Source organism: Halichoerus grypus, chromosome 8, assembly GCF_964656455.1.
Source record: "Halichoerus grypus chromosome 8, mHalGry1.hap1.1, whole genome shotgun sequence".
Lineage (NCBI taxonomy): Eukaryota > Metazoa > Chordata > Mammalia > Carnivora > Phocidae > Halichoerus > Halichoerus grypus.
Window position 1 is genome coordinate 62,498,091 of NC_135719.1, and position 21,077 is coordinate 62,519,167.

A 21,077-nucleotide genomic window follows, 5' to 3' on the forward strand; every position below is an offset into this window, starting at 1 on the left:
GGGATAATCCAAATTGCTGGAGGGAGCAAGTCCCCAGAGGTGACTTTTAGGACCCAGGAATTTAGCTATCTTTTTTCATTTTTGAAATCATACCTGCTTAGTTTTAATGTAGTGGTAGGTTTATATTATTTTTAATTTACTTTTAATTCCTGAAATTTTAACAGTACAGCAGGAAACTCCTCTATTCCTAGGTCTACATCCCTATCTGGGGCTTAATTTCTAAAGAAATGTCTTTCTTCTTGCATTTTCTGATTTTCTTTTTGTTCTTTTTGTGAGTTAGTTGAGTAATAACTAACTCAACTGTGAGTCTTTTCATTAAGGATGGAAAGTCCCACATAGGAAATGGTACCAATGGCAATGAGTTAATCGTTTATGTTGGCCAATGTAAGGAAACCTACTTCTTACACAAAAGCTTAACCAACCAAGAGGAAGTAATGTTGGGGATTGGGGGAGGAGTTGGGTTACCTTCTCTTGGTGAACTTCAGCCAAACACACCACGGAAAGTGCCAGATAGTACATGAAATCAGAAGAGGTTGAAAAACTCTACTTTGTTTCTAGGTATTGAGGACCATGAAGGTATGTATGATTTCAAGGTTTGGTGAAACTGTTTCTGAATGGAAAGTGAGTAGGTTTCAGTCACTGAAGAGAAGAGGGTATGGTGGGCAGGAACACTTTTAGTGTACTTCTCTCACTGGCTGAACCTTGTCCTGGAACAGTGGTTCTTAAATAATCCTCGGTGCAGGAAGGAAATACTAAAACTTCAATTTATCCTGATTGATTTCATCCTTTAAAACTGTCTATTTCTTGTGCTGTTTTATGGTGTATAGAAAGGATATTCCTGGGAACCACTGTCTTAGAAGAGAAGGCAGATGGTTGTATCAAGATGGAAAGAACTGGAGAGGTGGAATAGCTCAGAATTCAGAGGTCTTCCTTCTCTTCTGATAAAAGAAATGTGGTAGCCATTTGGGAAGATTCTGGAGACAGCAGGGAGGACATTGACCTTTGTTGGGCAATGATTGTATTACAGGCTTTGGGTTATATATTCTTGTTGTATCAATGCATATGTAACTTATACATACACTTATTTTATTAATATTCATTTAGTGAATATCTCATTTAATCTTCACAAATAGCTTGAGAAACAGGTTTTAATTTTCCCAATTTTACAACCAGGGAGCTAATGTTTATTTTATTTTTTACTGAAGTATAGTTGACCTATTATATGATGTTAGTTTTAGATGTATAACACCTGCAATTCTCATGCGTTAGTGCATAACATACACTCAAGGGCTCCTCTCAAAGAGATGCTTCTTCAGTAGGTTCAAATTGGCCTCTAGTGGGCTCACAGCAGGTGGATTGCTCAAGAAAGTGTTTACAGAATCAGGGAATACTTTGTTCTGGTTTTCTTTTCTTTTTTATTATGTATGTCCAAATTATAATTTTAGGCCAGAGTTACTTCTCTGCCATTCAGGCTGACACTAAGACTTGGTTTGATATTTCAGTCAGCTCAACCTTCCTTTCTTGACATTAAAAGCAAGCAAGCAAGCAAGCAAACAAACAAAAAAACCCTGAAACTCTTGTAATGACTAAATTTCAGGGAATTGATGAAATTTTAATTAGTTCATTTCATTGTGATTAGATTGAATTGACACAAAGGGACTAAATCTGTTTGGTGGTCCTGTTCTCAATAGCAGAGCCTGTTTTCCACTGTTTATTGTAGAATCCCCTCATCTGCATGTCTGACTTCTCCCAGCACATGATAAGTGTCTCATGAGCAGGAATCACATTTTGTTCATCTATCTATGTCCCACAAAGTGCCTAGCAAAGTATGTGCACTTGTTGAATAAAAATATTGGATCAGGCATCCTGGTTGCTATAGGTGGTTTATCTGTTTACTGAAAATGGTAATTTGTTGGCTTTCTTAGCTGCCTTGGCAGCACTAGACTTATTTACATGTTTTGAGAAACATATGCTATTTATTCTTTTGAGAAAAGCTGTATGACTTCATATTCTTAAGTGTAAAAATTTCCATCTCTTCATTTTGTTGAAATATATGCAAAGTTGGAGGATAAGGTAAGAGGGTGAATAAATTAGAAAAACATTTCTCTCAAGTGCTCAGATGTTTAATCAAAATTCCTTTAACAGGGCACCTGGGTGGCTCAGTTGGTAAGCATCTGCCTTTGGCTCAGGTCATGATCCCAGGGTCCTGGGATCGAGCCCCACATCGGGCTCCCTGCTCGGCGGGAAGCCTGCTTCTCCCACTCCCCCTGCTTGCATTCCCTCTCTAGCTGTCTCTTTCTCTCTCTGTTGAAAAATAAAAATAAAATCTTAAAAAAAAAATTCCTTTAACATAATTCACTGGATTGTTGTGAGGACAAACTTAGGTGATCATTGAGAAAAATCTTTGGGAACTCTAGATTACAGACAGGGACATTTCTTAAAAGTAGGATTTTTAAAGCAAAAGAAGGTTTTTCAAAAACAGAACTTTTCGTGTTCTGACAATGTAAATGCTACCTAATGAAGATTAAAAATTAAGCCCTGGTCAGGTAATATAGTCTAGTGGGAATATATACCATTTACCATTTTAGCTATTTTTAAGTGTACAGTTCAGTGACATTAAACACATTCACAGTGCTGTGTAACTATCAGACCACTGTTGATCTCTGGAATGTTTTCATCCCAATCTGAAACTCTGTACTCAGTAAATACCCTCCCATTTCCCCTCCTCCCAGTCCCTGGCAACTTTTGCCTGCGCTAGGTACCTCATAAAAGTGGAATTATTAAAATACTTTCCTTTTGTGTCTGGCTTATTTCACTCAGCATAATGTGTTCAGAGTTTATCCAGGTTGCATCATGTATGAGAATTTCATTCCTTTTTTTTTTTTTTTTTAAAGATTTTATTTGAGAGGGAGAGAGAGAGTTCACATGCATGAGAGTGCTGAGGTGGGGTGAGGGGTAGAGGGAGAAGCAGACTCCCTGCTGAGCAGGGAGCCTGATGTGGGGCTCGATCCAGGAACTCCAGGATCATGACCTGAGCTGAAGGCAGACGTTTAGCCAACTGAGCCACCCAGGTGCCCCGAATTTCATTCCTTTTTAAGGCTGAGTAATATTAAATTGTATATGTATATCATATTTTATGTATCCCTTTACCCACTGATGGACATTTGGGTTGTTTTCACCTTTTGGCTATTGTGGATAATACTGCTATGAATATTGTTGTACAAGTATCTGTTTGAGTCCCTGGCTTCAGTTCTTTTGAGTATATACCTACAAGTGGAAAAAATAGAGCTTTTATTTTTTAAATTTTATTTATTTTTAACCAAAGGAAAGCTAGTATAGCTTTATTGTAACTAGATGAAATAGATTTAAGGCCAAATCAGTACAAAAGATAAAATGGTTATATTTTATAATAAAAAAATATTAGACTTTATAATTTTATTTTTATTTTTTTAAAATTTTTTATTAACATATAATGTATTATTTGTTTCAGAGGTACAGGTCTGTGATTCATCAGTCTTACACAATTCATAGCACTCACCATAGTACTTACCCTTCCCAGTGTCCATCACCCAGCCACCGCATCCCTCCTATCCCCCACCACTCCAGCAACCCTCAGTTTGTTTCCTGAGATTAAGAGTCTCTTACGGTTTGTCTCCCTCTCTGGTTTCATCTTGTTTCATTTTTCCCTCCCTCCCCCTATGATCTTCTGTCTTGTTTCTCAAATTCCTCATATCAGTGAGATCATATGATAATTGTCTTTCTTTGATTGACTTATTTCGCTTACCATAATACCCTCTAGTTCCTTCTGTGTCGTTGCAAATGGCAAGATTTCATTATTTTTGATGGCTGCATAATATTCCATTGTGTGTGTGTGTGTGTGTGTGTGTGTGTGTGTATACACACCACATCTTTATCCATTCATCTGTTGATGGACATCTGCTAATAAAGCAGAGCTTTTAAACCCTCCTTTCCCCCTATACTTTTTAGGTTATCCAGAGCAAGTGTATCTCCTCTGTTCATGCTGTAAAGAGTGAGCAGTTGCTTTCTTCATCTTCAATGTGCTATAGGCCTCCATCCTTTCCCATAGGCTTCTCTTCCTCCTCTAAATCTCATATTTCAAGATGTAGTTACAAAGGAGTCTGAAATCTGACCCTAACCTCTCTGTGCCGGTAACAAGGTCTATTCAAATTAGGTCCATCAACTGGCACTACTTTGGGGACTGACAGATTAAGATGAGCTAAGAAAAATTAACTTGAGGGCACATTATAAATGGAAATCTAGTAGAAATGGAAAGTGTCATACAGAGAAGTATACTTTAGACTTCAGCTTCAGTTCATTTGATAAATTACTATCTGCTGGGTGCTGTTGGTGATGACAGGGAATGAGACAAGAGCTCTGTTTTCAAGCAGCTCCTATTCTGGAGGAATATCCATACGTATTTAGTAAGCAACAAAAACTACACAACAATGCTATTACTATTCACTGGTTTCTTCAACATCCCTCAAACACCTGCTACACACTGTTCTAGGCCCTGGGTGTATATCCAAAGATAAATTCCCTGCTCTCCTAAAGCTGACTTTCTGGTGGGGGGAACTGGGCAATAAATAAGGAAATATACAGTATAATAGCTATGTGTTTTCCTATGGAGAAAAATGAAGCAAGATAAGGGATGGAGAGGCACAGGGGTGTGTGTGTTGCTTTAGGTAGGCTGACCAGGTGGGCCTCTCAGAGTTGGTGACATTGAGCACAGATCTGAATGAAGTGAGGGAGTGAGTCAAGGTGACATGTGGGCGATAAGACAGCCTGGCCAAGGAGTAGCAGCACCTACTGTAATGTAATGTTATATTTCAGAGATGGGTAAAGAGCTTTGGGACTTAAAGTAATGGGGCAAATAAATCTGATGCTCTGTGGTTTTAAGTACATAATTCTATGACACTGTAAAATCATTTTTTAAGCACCCAAAGATCTATCTGCAAGGGAGCATTTAATGGCAAGATAATTGCATTTTAAAATGAATATTTCAAAATGATATGAAATCTTTGTCCCCCTCCCCACCCATGCATGTGTGTGCATTATGAGAGCTTCTGTGAGTGAGGTGAATGTGAGGTAGTCATTCTGTGGTTTTACTGTGAGTGTGGTAAGCCCTTCTGTCTCACGTTCTTCTGCTATTAGGATTCCTCATCCCATCACTGTTGTTGATTAGGAATAAAATATGATTAAATCAGTTTTGACTAGTTAGTACATGAAGAACTAGAGCATTTTAAATCAATTTAGAACTTTTAGAAGCATTTAACAAAAATATACTGAAGAAGCCAAAGAAAGATATCCCTAGTGTCGAAATTTCAGGGAAAATGACAGGGCTGGTGAATTTTTTCTCTGGTGTCAGGAACTTTTGGGCAAATGGAACAAAATCACAACACATAGCTCCTTAATGTGGCAGTATTTTTTTTTTTTTATACTGAAGGACTGCCTGCATGCGAGGGAGGGAGAGAGCACGTGTGCGCAAGAAAGAAGGGGTTGCAGAACTGAAGATTCAGTCCATATAGACCTCATCTCAAACAGAGGGGAGATAGCAGATATTGTAGAGTAAGTGCCAGTGGGTGGTATCAAGCCTAGTCTCTAGCAGTGTCCAAGAGGGAGGGGCCAGAGATGCTGGGACTCAGAAAATGGTCCTTTATGGACAGGTTTGGAAGTGAGAAGATGAAGGAAAAGGTCTCCCAGGGGGAGAGGATGATCTGGGCAGAGATGCCACTATGGGGATGTGCGGTTGATGTTTAGGTAAAGGAGAGGGGTCCTGATGGATTAGGACAGAGGATCTGGCTTGGAGATTGTAGGGTTAACTTTGGAAAGATCAATATAAGGCCAAGAAGAAAAGGAGAGCTCCATGCTTCTTTTATAAGTTGCTTTCTGACTCATTAACTTATCAGGTAATAGGGAGATCATCTCTTGCTCCCTCACTGGTCTACTGTTAGGGAGGACACCCATAGATCTTAAGATGCACCCTGTAAACAAAAATATTATCTTCTAAGAGCTCCATTTTTATTGGTTGGCATACAAACTCACTGTAAAAAAAGTTAAAGCGGTACTTTTCTAAGAAACAGTGAACTTTTTTCTCCCAGGGCCCACCAGCCCTTCCACCCTCATACCATTTTTCGGAGGTGACTACTGTTAAAAATTTCTTTCTGCTTATCCTTCCTGATTTTATTCATTCAGTCAACAAATGTTTATTGAATGCCTATTATGGAAACGGGATACAACAGTGAACAGAAGTCCCTGCTCTCAAGGAGCTTGTATTTTACTGGGAAGAAGCAGGCAGTCGACAGCAAGCACATTTAAAATATTTTACCAAATGGAATTATCCTATACATACTCTTGCAACTTGCTCTTTTCACTTGACAGTATACCTTGGATATCTTTCCATGTCTGTCTAAAGAGGCCTATCTCTTTAACTGGTACTCACTAATCGTTATTGAGCATCTGCTGTGCTTCAGGCACTGTCTTAGTCCCAGTAATTCTCTATGGTAAGTACTGTAATTTTCATCTTATTACAGAGGAAGGACTGAGGCCCAGAGAGGTTTGGGAACTTGCTCAGAGTCCCCTGGCTAGTCTCTGCTGAAGCCAGATCTGAAGCCAAACCACCTGATCCTTCACTCCAGTTCTGCTCCCTCTTGATGGCTGCATAGTACTCCTTTACATGGATGTACCTTCACTTATTTGGCCAGTCCTCTATTTTCAAGCCATTTTTAGTTTTTTCCTGTCATAGACAGTGCTATAATGAACATTTCTACATACATGTTTGATTATTTGTGAGGTAAATTCCTAAGATATGGAAATATACACATTTCTATATTTGATAGACACTACTTAGTTTACCTTTAAAAATATTTTACCAACTTCAGGGCGCCTGCGTGGCTCAGTTGCTTGAGTGTCTGCCTTCGGCTCAGGTCATGGTCCTGGGATTGAACCCCGCATCAGGCTCCCTGCTCAGCAGGGACTCTGCTTCTCCCTTTCCCTCTGCCATTCCTCCTGCTTGTTCTCTCTGTCTCTCTTTCTCTCTGTCAAGTAAATAAAATCTTTTAAAAAATTTAAAAAAATATTTTACCAACTTCTACACTAATAGTGTAGGAGAAGGTGCTGATTTCTTTATATCTTCTTCAACAAAGGGAATTACCAAACTTACAGTAGTTGCTAATATTGTAGGTTAAAAAGTGATACAGAAATTATAGTTAAAAAAAATTTTTAAAGAGTTTTTCATTTTAAATGTCTTAAAGAAATGATTGTTTCTTCTTATAGGCTGTTACTAGTTCTTTTTATCATGCAAGGAAGAAAGCCATCACTCTCGTTTCAAGAAATCTGCAGTTTCTTGTGACTGGGAGGCTTGGAAGGAAAAGTCCTTCCTTTCTCTCTGATCTGGCTCTCTCTGGAGGTGTGAGGGCTCAGTACCAGGATTTTCCAGGAGAGTGAAGTTGGTATGTGCAGAGGCAACTTGCTCTGGTTATAGAGACATGATTAAAATGTATTTGATTTCCCCATCCCCCACCCCCCTCCCACTGATGGGTATTAAGGAGGGCACGTGTTGTGATGAGCACTGGGTGTTATATGCAACTAATAAATCGTTGAACACTACATCAAAAACTAATGTACTATATGCTGGCTAACTGAACATAAAAAAAATAATAAACGTGAAAAAAATTAAAAAAATGTATTTGGTTTCAGTACTTAACTGCAAATCTGATGCAACTTCTGGAAAACCCATAAATAGGTTTAGACATACTTAAGACATAATCTTTTCTTTTAAAAATAGACACAAACCAAAATATTTTGTTTTCATCTAATCTCATCTTAAAAATAAGAACCTCCCCCGCAAAGTGATTCTGAACTAAAAAGTTTAAATCCATTTCCTAATGTGGATTTATTTTTTGGCATCCTCAAGGGTTAATTGTTTGCTTTACTCTGAGTTGAAATTAAGGATGTTTGGAAAAAGTGTCTTCATCCTTCCTATTTAAATGTTGCTTGAGTGTGTTTAGCTTTCATCCATGAGATAGTAAAACTCCCCTTGCAATGATTTTTTAAAAAATGCAAATTCCTTCATCTCTCGGAAAAACAGGTGGGAACTCTAAAGACGTTTGCTTACTTTCCTTATGAAAGTTTGGTAAGCAGAAGTGGTAACTGTGACTCCTTCTGTTGTCTGCTTCCATCCTTCTGAACTCTTGGTTCCCACAGAGGAAGCCATCCTGCTGAAGCCAGCCTCTAGGGAGCTTCCTTTTGTTTCTTCAAGATTAACCAGTTCTGCCGTGGCAGCTGTAGCAGGCAACTCTAGAAGGAGAGACTCTTCTGGGCTTTTGGTATTTTTCCAAGGAGTGTTTTTCTTCCCCAGTTCCTCACTGGTAGTGTAGTTGCTTTCCTACAAAGCCGCCTTCTTTTTCTGATGAGATGCTGATTCTGATCTGCCATCTAGCAGCTTCCGGTAGCGGTAAGTGGTCAAGAGTGTTTTTCCGGGAGTTGATCTCAGGTTTTCAAGAATGTCCCCTAGAGACCCAGTTTGTTTTCTATGTCATTGCTAGAGCTTTCAGAATAGCTTTGCTTTTCTCATTGTTCTCATGGACATGGTCATGGAATGGGTACCTGTTTGATCTCCCTGAATCCTTCCTTTTGGGAGAGAGGGTTAGGTCCAGGCTGAGGTGAGTCTGTGGGGAGCATTCAAGGGTTGCTGAGACCAAGAGCAGAGTCAGCTCAGGGCTGTCTGGAGCTTTCTGTTTCTCTTTTCTAGGTTGCTCTTTTGTTTTGCTCTTTTCACCTTCTGGTATGGTTGAGGTTTAGCCAACAGTCTTTATTATTCTCTTACTAAAAAATAATTAGAAACTAGTTGGGTTTGAGAAATAGAACATTTTCTTTATTTCCTTTTTCAAATTTTATTCTGTTAGCATCATCAATTTTTTTTTTTTTAAGATTTTATTTATTTGAGAGATAGAGCACAAGCAGGGGGAGAGGGAGAGGGAGAAGCAGGCTCCCCGCTGAGCAGGGAGGCTGATGTGGGGCTGGATCCCAGGACCCCGGGATCATGACCTGAGCCAAAGGCAGATGCTTAACTGACTGAGCCACCCAGGCACCCAGCATCACCTATTAAGTGGCCAATGGGAGTAGCATCGAGGTTCATTTTTTTTTGGCTTGTGGGTATTGGTCACTTCCTTTGGGAGTAGTTGATTTCATTTTTTTTTTTTTTTTTCCAAGGGATTTGTATCTAGCTCCTCTATTCAGGTATTGTTTATTCTATGACCAATTCATGCTTTAAACATGAACAGTTTGTTACTAAACTACTCTCTGAGGCTGGAGTGGTATATTTTTAGTGCTGAGATTTGTCTGAACTGAGAAGTCGATACTTCTAGCTATTTGGTTGATAGATACGAGAGTGTCTCAGGTCCCTGGTTAACAATTAGCTGTTTTGAAAAGAAAGGAAATTGGTGAGAAATTTTAATTGGGGGCTGAAGGCTTATTAGAAAGGAGAGGAGGAAATATAGGACTGTATGTGGAGTTATCAACATGTGTCCCTGAATGGTCACCTTTGCTCAGGTGTTGTTCTATGCTAACCTTTACTGCAAAATGTAAATTCAGAGTGATATTTTAAAACCTATATTTATCTATCTTGTGCTTTTATATTGCTTCATCATGCATGCATCTTTAAAAATGAGGGATCAAATAATTTTTTTTGTGCCTCTGGAGAATTTTTTTTTTTTTTGGTGCACAGGAGGATTTTATTTTGTTCTTACCTGGTAAATTGGAACTTTTCATTTAGTTGGAAAAGACTTAACCTTTTGTTTAAAAGTGAATTAGAAATTGTAGCTCTCCTAAAACACTTTTTAATGTATGATTCTAGATGCTTGTATTGCATATACAAGAAATAGATGCTGGTATTTTCAGGATTTGTCACAAAAAGGTGTCCAAGAAAATAGTAACCTCCAAGTGTTCCTCATGCCTAAAATCTTATTTGACTTCTTAGAAATATTAAATATTTTTCAAATATTAATTTCTGATTAAATATTAAATGTAAATATTAAATATATTGGTCATTGCATTTTTGGAAATGCTTTTTTCCTTTCTCTCTCTCCATTTCTTTGGTCAGCTCCAGCTTGTTGAGCACCTACCCACGTCAGGCTCTATGCTAGATGCCCAGAGGAAGATACCACAGTAGGAAAGCCTGAACATTTCATTTCAATATATCCTTGTCTGACATGTCCTTTGAAGTTGAGTGTTCCCTAGGGCCTCCTCAACCTTTTATTGACTCATCCTCACCCTCTGTCCTCTCCTCACTTCTTTTTATTCTTGTTCTTCCTGAGTAAGATCATTCATTTCCCATGATTTCAATGCTTGCATATATGTTGATGATTCCAAGTCTAAAAATACATCTTTTCTCTTTCGTGCTAAGGATGTTTTCAACTATCAAGAGAAATTTCAAGACTGATGTGTTCGAACTAAATTTATTATTCTCCCATCCCAGTTCCTGCCCTTCTGCTTTCTCTTCCTTCTCCTTTCCCTGCTGTACTTGTCATTTTAGTTCATGGCACCTCTTGTCTCCTCATTGTTCTGAGCCAAAAACCTAGAAGTCACACTAGATTCCTCCTTGTCCTGCACCCCAGCCTATGGACCATTTATAAACTGTCAATTCAACTGCAGAAACATTTCTAGAATCCAGTTGCACTTGCCTGTTGTCATTGCTCCCCCATCTCTTTCCATGCCAGGCCATGCTGTCAGAGTAACCTTCTTAAAAGTGCTGATTATCATGTGCTTGCATAGAGAGACACAGAGTGCAATGACAGTGGACAAGGGGGGCTGGATTCTAACCATATCCTTCTCTGAGAGACCTCTTCCACCTCCCCATTACCTGCAGGATTAACCATGGGTCTTGAACACAGCCCTGCCCTGTGTCACCTCATCTATCAAATGGGGATAATGATGGTCCTCGCTTATAGAGTTTTGGTGAGGATTAAATGAGATGATACATGTCAAGTATTTAGCACAAGGCCAAGTATCCAGTGAATGATAGTGATGATGATAATGATGAAGAGGATCACTTCTTTCAGAATCCATCTCTAATCTACCTTGCCAGCTCCATGCCCCCTATAATCTTGTTGCCATGACTGTCACTGCTCCTCAAACCTTCCTTTCCCTTTCACAACACTTGGTCTTTCCACAAGCTGTTCCTTTTGTCTGTCCTTACCTCATTTTACGAGCAAACTCTTCTTTCCTTTTCAAAATGATTCAACTCAGAATCAGTGTCTGTGACCTCTTAGCTGACTCTGCAAAGCAGGCTTGGTGACTCCCTTCCCTCTGCCTCCATTGTACTCAGTCCTTGCTTCCATGATAGCCATTCAAATGATCTATGTATTTGTTTTTATCTTTCCCAGACTACAGGCTTTTGAGTGACAGAGGTAGGACCTAATGATACTTACCTCCCTCTACCCAGCCCAGGTTTGACATAGAATAGGCATCCAGTTGGGGCACGTGGGTGTCTCAGTCAGTTAAGAGTCTGACTCTTGGTTTTGGCTCAGGTCATGATCTCAGGGTCTTGAGAATGAGCCCTGCATTGGGCTCCGCACTTAGCACATTGAGTCTGCTTGTGATTATCTACAACCTGCCCCCCACCTTCCCCCCCCGCCTCACTCACATTCTCTCCCTCTCAAATAAATAAATAAATAAATAAATAAAACCTTAAAAAAAACAAAGAATAGGTACCCAATAAGTGTTTGATGATTGAGAGCCATCCCTACTGATGTTCAAATTTGACAGGTTTTTTTTTATTTTTATTTTTTTATTTTTTTATTAAGATTTTATTTATTTTTTAACAGAGAGAGACAGTGAGAGAGGGAACACAAGCAGTGAGAGTGGGAGAGGGAGAAGCAGGCTTCCCACTGAGCAGGGAGCCTGATGTGGGACTCAATCCCAGGACGCTGGGATCATGACCTGAGCCGAAGGCAGACGCTTAACGACTGAACCACCCAGGTGCCCCACAGGAGGTTTTTTGTTTTGTTTTTTTTAAAAAGATTTTATTTGTTTATTTGACAGAGCATGCAGAAGCAGGGGGAACAAGGAGAGGGAAAAGCAGGCTCCCCGCTGAGCAGGGAGCTTGATGCGGGGCTCGATTCCATGGTCCTGGGATCACTACCTGACCTGAAGACAGACACCCAACTGACTGAGCCACTCAGGCATCCCTGGCAGGAGGTTTTTTTTTACTTGTGGAGAGTTAAACATATATTTAAAAAAAATAGCTTTTCTTTCTTGAGTCCTAACTTTGTCGCTGGAGGCACTGTGCTAATTTCTTTGTAGGCATACCTAATGATCCTGTGGGTTACTCTAATTGTCCCTGTTTACAGATGAGAAACCCAGGGCTTAGAAGAGAGGGAACTTGGCTGGAGGTTACAGAGCTGGCAGGACCAAGCCCAGCTGCCTGACTCACGAAATGGTGGAGGAAAAGGGAAGTGAGAGGGGAAGGAAGATGACTAAGCCAGGGGAGGCATGTTTGGGAGAGAAAGGCAGCATGAGGGCAAAAGTGCACTAGAGAGACAGCAAGAGTAGGCTAGGAAACAGAGAAAGAGAAAAAGAAATGAGAGCAAGGATGAAAGTGAGCAGGGTGTAAACAAGAGGAGGAAGGGAAACAGGGTTCCCACCACTTCAGAATCTTGTGGCTGGGTAACAGCTGCATGCCTAACAGAATATAAACAGACTGCAGCGTTGACATGACAACTCACAACAAAATCAATCTAATATACATTATATGGGAAATAGAATAATTTATTGTTAGGGAATGGTAATTATATCTAATTGCTAAGCAATTTATAAATTTGGCTGTACAATGATCACTTACACACACACACACACACACACACACACAGGCTTAAATTGTGTTCACTTCTACTTTTGCCCATTATGGACAATTGACAAGTGCTATGGCTGTTGGCAGCTGTTACTGACACTAAATATGATTAAAACACTATCTACACCTCCTACCCACACATCACATTCAACACTGCACACATGCAGGACAGAAGCTCAGTCATTCCTTCCAAGGCTGAGATTTCCCTGCTGCACCAGAGTGTCTTTCTTGGGTCTTATTGTGCTTCAGCCTCACCTCCCCATCCCTCAGCGGCCTGGCACTGAGGGCCCCAGGGAATATTCTTGGGCCTGTAGGCAAGGTTGCCAACAGATAGGACCACAAGGTCATCTTGTTCAGGGGTGGGAGGACTTTGCTTTTTTGCCTTTGGGAACCTGGAGCCAGAGGAAGAAAAGGGAAAAGGGTAGGACCAGAGAAGATGGAGGGCAGAAGAGGGAGGAGAGAAGGGGCTGGGTCCCTAATCCTGCCCTCCAGCTTCCCATCCTCAGATGCCACTATTGCTCAGGCAGGCAGGCTTTTCAAGGTTTACCTATACCCACCCTGGTGATGGCCAACCCCCCCCCCCCCCCCCCAGCCATCAGCCCCCGTCCCTTCCATTCTTGGTTGGGTTAGTCCTCAGAGACAAGGTGACTTGGGTTAGGAAGCAAGTGCCTGAGTGAAAAACATGAAGGAACGTTAAGAAAACAGGGAAGGAAACCTGGGAAATTGAAAGAGGAAAAAAGGGAGGGAGTAGAAGAAAAGACAAATGGGAGGAGGGAAGGGAACATATTTTTATGGAATGAACCATATATATACATGTATATTTACCCTCACAGCAACTCTAGGAGGAAGACATTATTGTCCCTATTTTACAAATTTGAAGATTGAGCCTTAAGAAGGGGAAGTGACTTGGCCAAAGTAACACTAGATAGAAAGTAGCTGAGCTGGGATTGGAATCCTATTATCCTAAAAGTGTCTCCTGTATACGTACAGTGTTTCCAAAGAAGAAGAGAAAGCAGAGTTGGGGAATGAGGAAGGCAAGCAGAGCAGAACCAGAGAGTGGAGAAGAGAGGGAGAAGAGGATGGGAAGTCCTCCCAACAGGTGGGGTCTGGGGTTGGGCTTACTGAAACCATATGGATCCTTTCCCCTTTGGCCCATCTTGTCCCTGAGAACTGGAGAGAACCCACTGCTCAAAGGGAGTAGAGGACCCCCCCACAGGGACACTCTGGTTCCTCCCTAGACTCTGATTTGAAGACAGGCAGGAATGGGCTCACCTGGGCAGCACTCTGGGTTAAGGAGAAGCTGCCAGGAGTCTCCCCCATGTTGCTCTCCTGGCTTCCACTGCTCCTGTCCTTTCCTTAACTGCCTCGGCTCCTTTCTTGCCCCTTTCTTCTCTGATCTCCTCCAATTCCTTTGCCTTTCTGTCACTCTGCCTCCTATTTTCAGTCTTTCTCTTTCCACTGTTTTCCCTTCCCTCAGTTTATCCCCAGGGCTGTACCCCACCGCAAACACATCTCCTCTTTAAAGTTTCATTATCCATTCACACTTATCTCCTTTGTTTTATTGTAGAATGTCTTGAAGGAAGTTAGACTCACCGTCCTCATTTCATCCTAATGTTTATGTAGGTACTTTGACAAAGTTCAGAAGGCTGCCTTCAAGATAACTAATATCTAATGAGCCTTTTCATCGTGTGTCCCCATCCCCAACAGCCCATCCAGTAGGTTCTGAGTATATTTGCCCTGGATTCTGTAATGAATTAGTGGAAAAAGTAGGAATCCAAGGTTAGCCTGTTTGGCTCCAAAGGACAAGCTTCCATCCACCACATCCTGCTGCCCTTTGAGCAGGTCAGCGGGCTGGCTGTTCCCTCGGAGGCCTCTTGGTGAATTTACTGCATCTAGAAGGGGTTGTTTATCCTGTGGATTTTGGACTATAATTCAACAGCATTCCAAAAACAGATTTATCTTTCTGAGTTAGACTACTATTAGCTCAGGAGACTGGTAATATAAAATAAGAATGACAATTTATTAATTTAAAACGTGAAATATAACTGTCAGGAGGACCGGGATGTTCACTTCGGCAGGCATGACTAGTGCACTGTTTCCCTATAGACAGACTTCTGTGGGAAAGCAAGTTATTACCAGCCGGTTGCTTGGTGATCATGGAATTGGAGCAGGGGGAATTAACTATAATAACTTGATTGTTCAATGGCCTCAGGTCATTAAAGGGAATCTCCATTTTAATCATTTGTTTAAAATGTTGAGTCACCTGCACTCAGGTGTACCCATTTCTATAAGTAGAGACCTTGTGAAATCATATTATGGACAGGATGCTCTCTTCTGCATATAGCTGCTTAAGGAGCATTTCTAACTTCGATGTCTTGTTATCACCCTCAGTCTCTAGGTGTCTGAAACTATCTCCTTATTTTCCCTGAACAAACTAGAGTCTTCCTTTGACTTTGTCATATTTTCCATTAGAAGAATTATATTTTGTAACCAAGATTCAAAACCTGAATTGGAAATGTAAAAAAAAAAAATCTTATGGAAGCATAACTTGCAGTCTTTTCAAAAAAATCACTCATTGCCTTTAAAAATGAATTAATATACATAAAAGCCTTTAGCTATTACTTAGCCATTAGCTACTCCTTTCTCTCTTCGTCTTTTTCCATACCTCTTTTTTTAAAAAATATTTTATTTATTTATTTGAGAGAGAGAGAGAGCATGAGCAGGGGGAAAGGTAGATGGAGAGGGAGAGGCCGACTTCCCCGCTGAGCAGGGAGCCTGATGCGGGACTCAATCCCAGGACCCTGGGATCATGACCTGAGCTGAAGGCAGATGCTTAACTGACTGAGCCACCCAGGCACCACTATACGTCTTTTTCTTATTACATCCCACCTCCCGTCCCCCATCCAGCCGGCCATGACTTTCACACAAGGAAACCACCATTTTAATCCCTTGCATAAGAAGAAACCAAGAATTAAATAAGACCTACCAGCAGCTTTCCTTTTTCTATTTCCTCTCCTTTGGGGTAATATCAAAAACAATGTATTCATATAGATACATTTTGCTTCAGCATTTGGAAATGGTTGAATTTCAGAATCAGAAGTTCCTACTTCTAGAGCTAGATTTCACATATTAGCAAACCTTTTCTCCCACCTGATTTGTCTACTTTATTTCCTTAGACCTTAACTGGTCTGAAAGTTCAACAAAAGATGACTTTTCTTTACTCTGACATCTTTTAGAATTAGAGTGTCAGCTGGGGTATTTTGGTGAGTTGATAAATGTCCAAGAATGAAAGCACTAAATTTCACTTCCTAAAAGTTAAACTAGAATCTGCTACATTAGTGTGAATCCTCTGTTAAGTATGCCTGGACTTGCTGCTGTTACAAGGAAAATACTAGATTGGAGGAAACACAGGCCTAAAGGTCAATTCTTAATTTTTTGTTATAACTTCATGTCTCAGGGAGTGAAAACACTTGAATAGGATCATTAGTAAGAAAAAACTTTCATATGTCTTGTAGAAATATTAATTTATACAATTGTGATTATATTATCACTCTGGATTAATTATAAAGTGGAAAAGATTTTCTACAAGAGTCAAAACAGCTAAAATTCACAAAATGAACTTATTCAGTATCTTTAAAATAAAAAAAGGCTTTGAAGACATTTTGGAAGATGGTATTAGGGAAATTAAAAACATGAAATAACTATATGGCTTAGAGGTCGTTTTAGGAAGGATATGGTATTGCTTTATGTTTGTTTGCCTAGGAGCTGTTAAAATGAGAAATGCTTGCAGAAGTATCTAAAATAAGAGGGAAGGGGTGATATCATGGATATATATGTTTTGGTTACATTTATATAATATATTTATCTTTTGAACTGGTTATTTGTTAGTACTAATCCATCAAAGCAATGTCGCAAACCATTAAGAAGAAAGAATAAGTTGGCCAGTGGCCAGTACCCTTATTAAGTTCCTGAGAGATTGAATTTCTTTCTTCTGCCTACATTCTAATTGCCACCTGTCAGGGTGTAGAGTCCCTTTTGCCCTCTTGCTTAAAGAATCATTCTTCCTTTCACCTGCTCCTGGGACTCTGAGTCCATGAAAACACAACATGTTGACTTAGTCTCAGGAGAGAATTTTAAAGCCCTAACAAGTTGGGTTAGAACTTGTGGATGAGCCTTAACCGTCTGGCCAGATGGGGCCACCAGAACCAGATGTCATTGTCACTGAATCCATTCATCCTTCTCCCTGCTCCCGTTTTGTATCTGTTGTGACTGTTTTTTAGAACAAAGATAGTCCTTGGATGAAAACACACTTTTATCTATATTATTTCTTTTTAATTTATTTTATTGTTTTATTATTTTTAAAGACTTTATTTGAGAGAGAGAGAGAGAGCACGTGGAGAGCGAGCACAAGTCGGGGGGAGGGGCAGAGGGAGAAGCAGGCTCCCCGCTGAGCAGGGAGCCCCATGCAGGGCTTGATCCCAGGACCCTGGGATCATGACCTGAGCTGAAGGCAGACACAACCGACTGAGCCCCCCAGGCACCCCTATCCTTATTATTTCTTGCAGGAAGGCCTTACCTCAAAAAAAATCTTTCAGTGCGTCTTGTCTTAATTTAATTAATTTATTATTTTTTTATTAAATAGCTAGAGTGCCTCCTTTTGTTTTCCTCCAGGCTTTGCAAATTTCTTTCTTCTTTCTGTTGGTCTTCAGTTTGCCTGCAACACTCTTCCTATTGCTAAGCAAATGTTCATCCTTGAGGTTTTTCCTAGGCTGGAGATGGGGGGTATAAAAGAGGATGGGGATGGGCCAGAAGGAGGGAGTAGATGAGAAAGTCATGGTGGCCTCCAGCTTGGGAAGATCTAAGACATTCTGGCATGTGGGGTTGGGTCCTGGGAAGTGATAGTTGCTAAAAGGGAAGTGGCTTTACACTTATTGTGGTGAGCATTGAGTAATGTATAGAATGTCAAATCCATATGTAGTACACCTGAAGCTAATATAACATTGTATGTTAATTATACTTCAATACAGGGGTGCTTGGGTGACTCAGTCGGTTGAGTGTCTGACTCTTGATTTTGGCTCAGGTCATGATCTCAGGGTCATGGGATCGTGTTAGGCTCCGCACTCACTCTCTTTCTCTCAAATAAATCTTTAATTATACTTCAATACAAAAAATTTAAAAAGGGAAGTTCCTTTTAATGTCTGAAAGCCCTTGGTCCTTTCCTAAATGAAATTAAAGACCTCATTCATTCTTTCATTTAGCAAATATTTATTGAGGATTACTATATGCCAGTCATGCATTAGATACTAGAGATATAGTTGTGGACCAGACAGATGAGATCCCTGCCCTACTGGCGTTTGTAGACTAATGAGGACACAGCCAATATAATGTAATAGGCAAATATGTTCTGGAGTGATAGGGGCTCTAGTGGGAAGTTCTGGATTATATGAGAACACATACAGGTGCCCCTAGCTCTGATCTGGGGGACCAGAGAGGCCTTGTAGAGGAAGTGATATATGAATTGATATTGGAAATATAAGTAGGAGTTAGGTTAAGGGGTTGGATGGGTTAGGTGATTATAGGCAGAGGGAAGAGCATGTGTTGGGCTCCCAGATGGAAAGAAGATGAGCTGAGTATTTCTGGAGTATAGACATGATGGGGTACAAGGAGGAGTGGGGGCAGTGAGGAGAGTGATGGGAAATCAGGCTAGAAAAATGAACAGGGACCAGGTTGTGGAGGGTCCAAGGAGTCATGTTAGAATTTGATCTTTTTTTCCTAAGGCCAATGGGAAGTGATTGGAGGGTTTTCATCAGGGGTGTGACAGGATGCCATTTACCTTTTGTAAAGATGACTCTGCTTCAGGGTGGACCCTGGTCTATAGGTGGCTAAGGCAGGAGCAGAGAAACCTGTTATGAGCAATGCAGGGAAAAGCAATCACTCATCAGCAGGCATTCCTAGAGGCAAGCGGATGCCTGGGGCTGTGGTGGTCGGGGTGGGGGGGGACTCATCTTGGGCAGCACAGTTGGTAGAAGGTATTGGGGGGAGAAATAGAAGAGTTAGTAATAATTAAAATAAATAATAATTAATAAATAAAATAATATTTAAGGACTTATTCCTGCTTCTAGCAGCACCTGGCAGCATTTCCCCCACGTTCTTGTGTAGATTCATTATTTTTAGTAACCCGTCCCTAGACAAACAGTGGATGTCACCAGGTGTCAGGGGTCCTGTTTGTCAGGCACATTCGGGAGTAGCTGTGCCCTCAGCAGGTTGCTGCTTTTCCTGGGGGTGGCAGAAGGAACTCATGGATCTGGGGCCACCACAGGGAGAAATAGTGATGGTTTCAGGCTTTTTAGACTCTGAGAGATTTGTAGTGGAGCAGTGGCTGCTGATGAATTTCCTCTGCATCCTCTTTTCTTGGAACTGCTAAACCATAAGCATTGACTGTTCCTCTCCTCTGTTCTCTGCATGACTGACTAACTTCTTCTTTATGTGCATCCTGCCACAGCAATTCTTTGAGCAGGAAGCGAATAAGTCATTTCTCTTTCAAACTGAAAGAACTTGTATTCAGTACCTTTGCCTACCCTGTCATGTGTTTGCAAAGGTTCTTGAGTTCATTTCTACAGTCGTTCAGGTTCTAAATGTTTGAAATCATTTGTTTGCCCCTTTCTTTATTCTCAATCTTCTAATAGAGTTTACCATAATTAGATCATAGGTAGGGAAAAATGGAAAGGCAATAATGACATTATTCTGGCTTTCTGGGAAACTACCTGGAAAAGACTATACACAGAATGAACTGAGGAAGATTTTTGAAGTATGAGCCTGGCCAGCCAATAATTTCCTCTCACATGTAGCTCCTGTAATTTAGCAGTGGTTCCCAGTGCTAGCTCTGGAAAGGAATCATCTAATGACACTTGATAAAAAGCAGATGCTGTAGCTTCATCCCTGATATATTCTGATTCATAGGGTTTGGAATACATTAGAAAATTGGGCTCAATTTTAATGCCAAATTGAATGGCACACTTGGGCTTATCTTATGTTGTTTCACATAGCATATAATACAAATAGATTAGTTTTGTGTAGAGTTATTCTTTTTTTTTATTATGTTATGTTAATCACCATACATTACATCATTAGTTTTTGATGTAATGTTCCATGAGTCATTGTTTGCGTATAACACCCAGTGCTCCATGCAGTACGTGCCCTCTTTAATACCCATCACCAGGATAACCCATCCCCCCACGCTCTTCCCCTCTAAAACCCTCAGTTTGTTTCTCAGAGTCCATAGTCTCTCATGGTTCGTCTCCCCCTTCGATTTCCCCCCCTTCATTTTTCCCTTCCTGCTATCTTCTTCTTCTTTTTTTTAAACATATAATGTATTATTTGTTTCAGAGGTACAGGTCTGTGATTCAACAGTCTTACACAGTTCACAGTGCTCACCATAGCACATACCCTCCCCAATGTCTATCACACAGCCACCCCATCTCTCCCACCCCCCACCTCTTCAGCAACCCTCAGTTTGTTTCCTGAGATTAAGAATTCCTCATATCAGGGAGATCATATGATACATGTCTTCCTCTGATTGACTTCTTTTGCTCAGCATAATACCCTCCAGTTCCATCCACATCGTTGCAAATGGCAAGATTTCATTTTTTTGATGGCTGCATAATAGTCCATTGTATATATATACCACATCTTCTTTATCCATTCATCTGTCGATGGACATCTTGGCTCTTTCCATAGTTTGGCTATTGTGGACATTGCTGCTATAAACATCGAGGTGCATGTACTCCTTCACATCCCTACATTTGTATCTTTGGGGTAAATACCCAGTAGTGCAATTGCTGGGTCATAGGGTAGCTCTATTTTCAACTTTTTGAGGAACCTCCATACTGTTTTCCAGAGTGGCTGCCCCAGCTTGCATTCCCACCAACAGTGTAGGAGGGTTCCCCTTTCTCCACATCCCCGCCAACATCTGTCATTTCCTGATTTGTTAATTTTAGCCATTTTGACTGGTGTGAGGTGGCATCTCATTGAGGTTTTGATTTGGATTTCCCTGATGCCGAGCGATGTTGAGCACTTTTCATGAGTCTGTTGGCCATTTGGATGTCTTCTTTGGAAAAATGTCTGTTCATGTCTTCTGCCCATTTCTTGATTGGATCATTTGTTCTTTCGGTGTTGAGTTAATAAGTTCTTTATAGATTTTGGATACTAG

General features: G+C 40.6%; 1 protein-coding gene across 4 annotated transcripts in view; it reads left to right on the top strand.

The window, feature by feature from the left end:
* Positions 1–454: 454 nt before the first annotated feature.
* ATP8B4 (ATPase phospholipid transporting 8B4 (putative)) overlaps positions 455–21,077 on the top strand; it is a 263,861-nt gene continuing 243,238 nt past the window's right edge. For 2 of the 4 annotated variants that reach the window (XM_078079369.1, XM_078079372.1), the window contains exon 1: positions 455–576. The gene's annotated coding sequence lies outside the window, so the exon portion shown is untranslated. Of the gene's footprint in view, positions 577–8,273; positions 8,474–8,592; positions 8,682–21,077 lie in introns of those variants that run through there. The other 2 variants (XM_036101921.2, XM_078079371.1) reach the window with 2 other exon arrangements.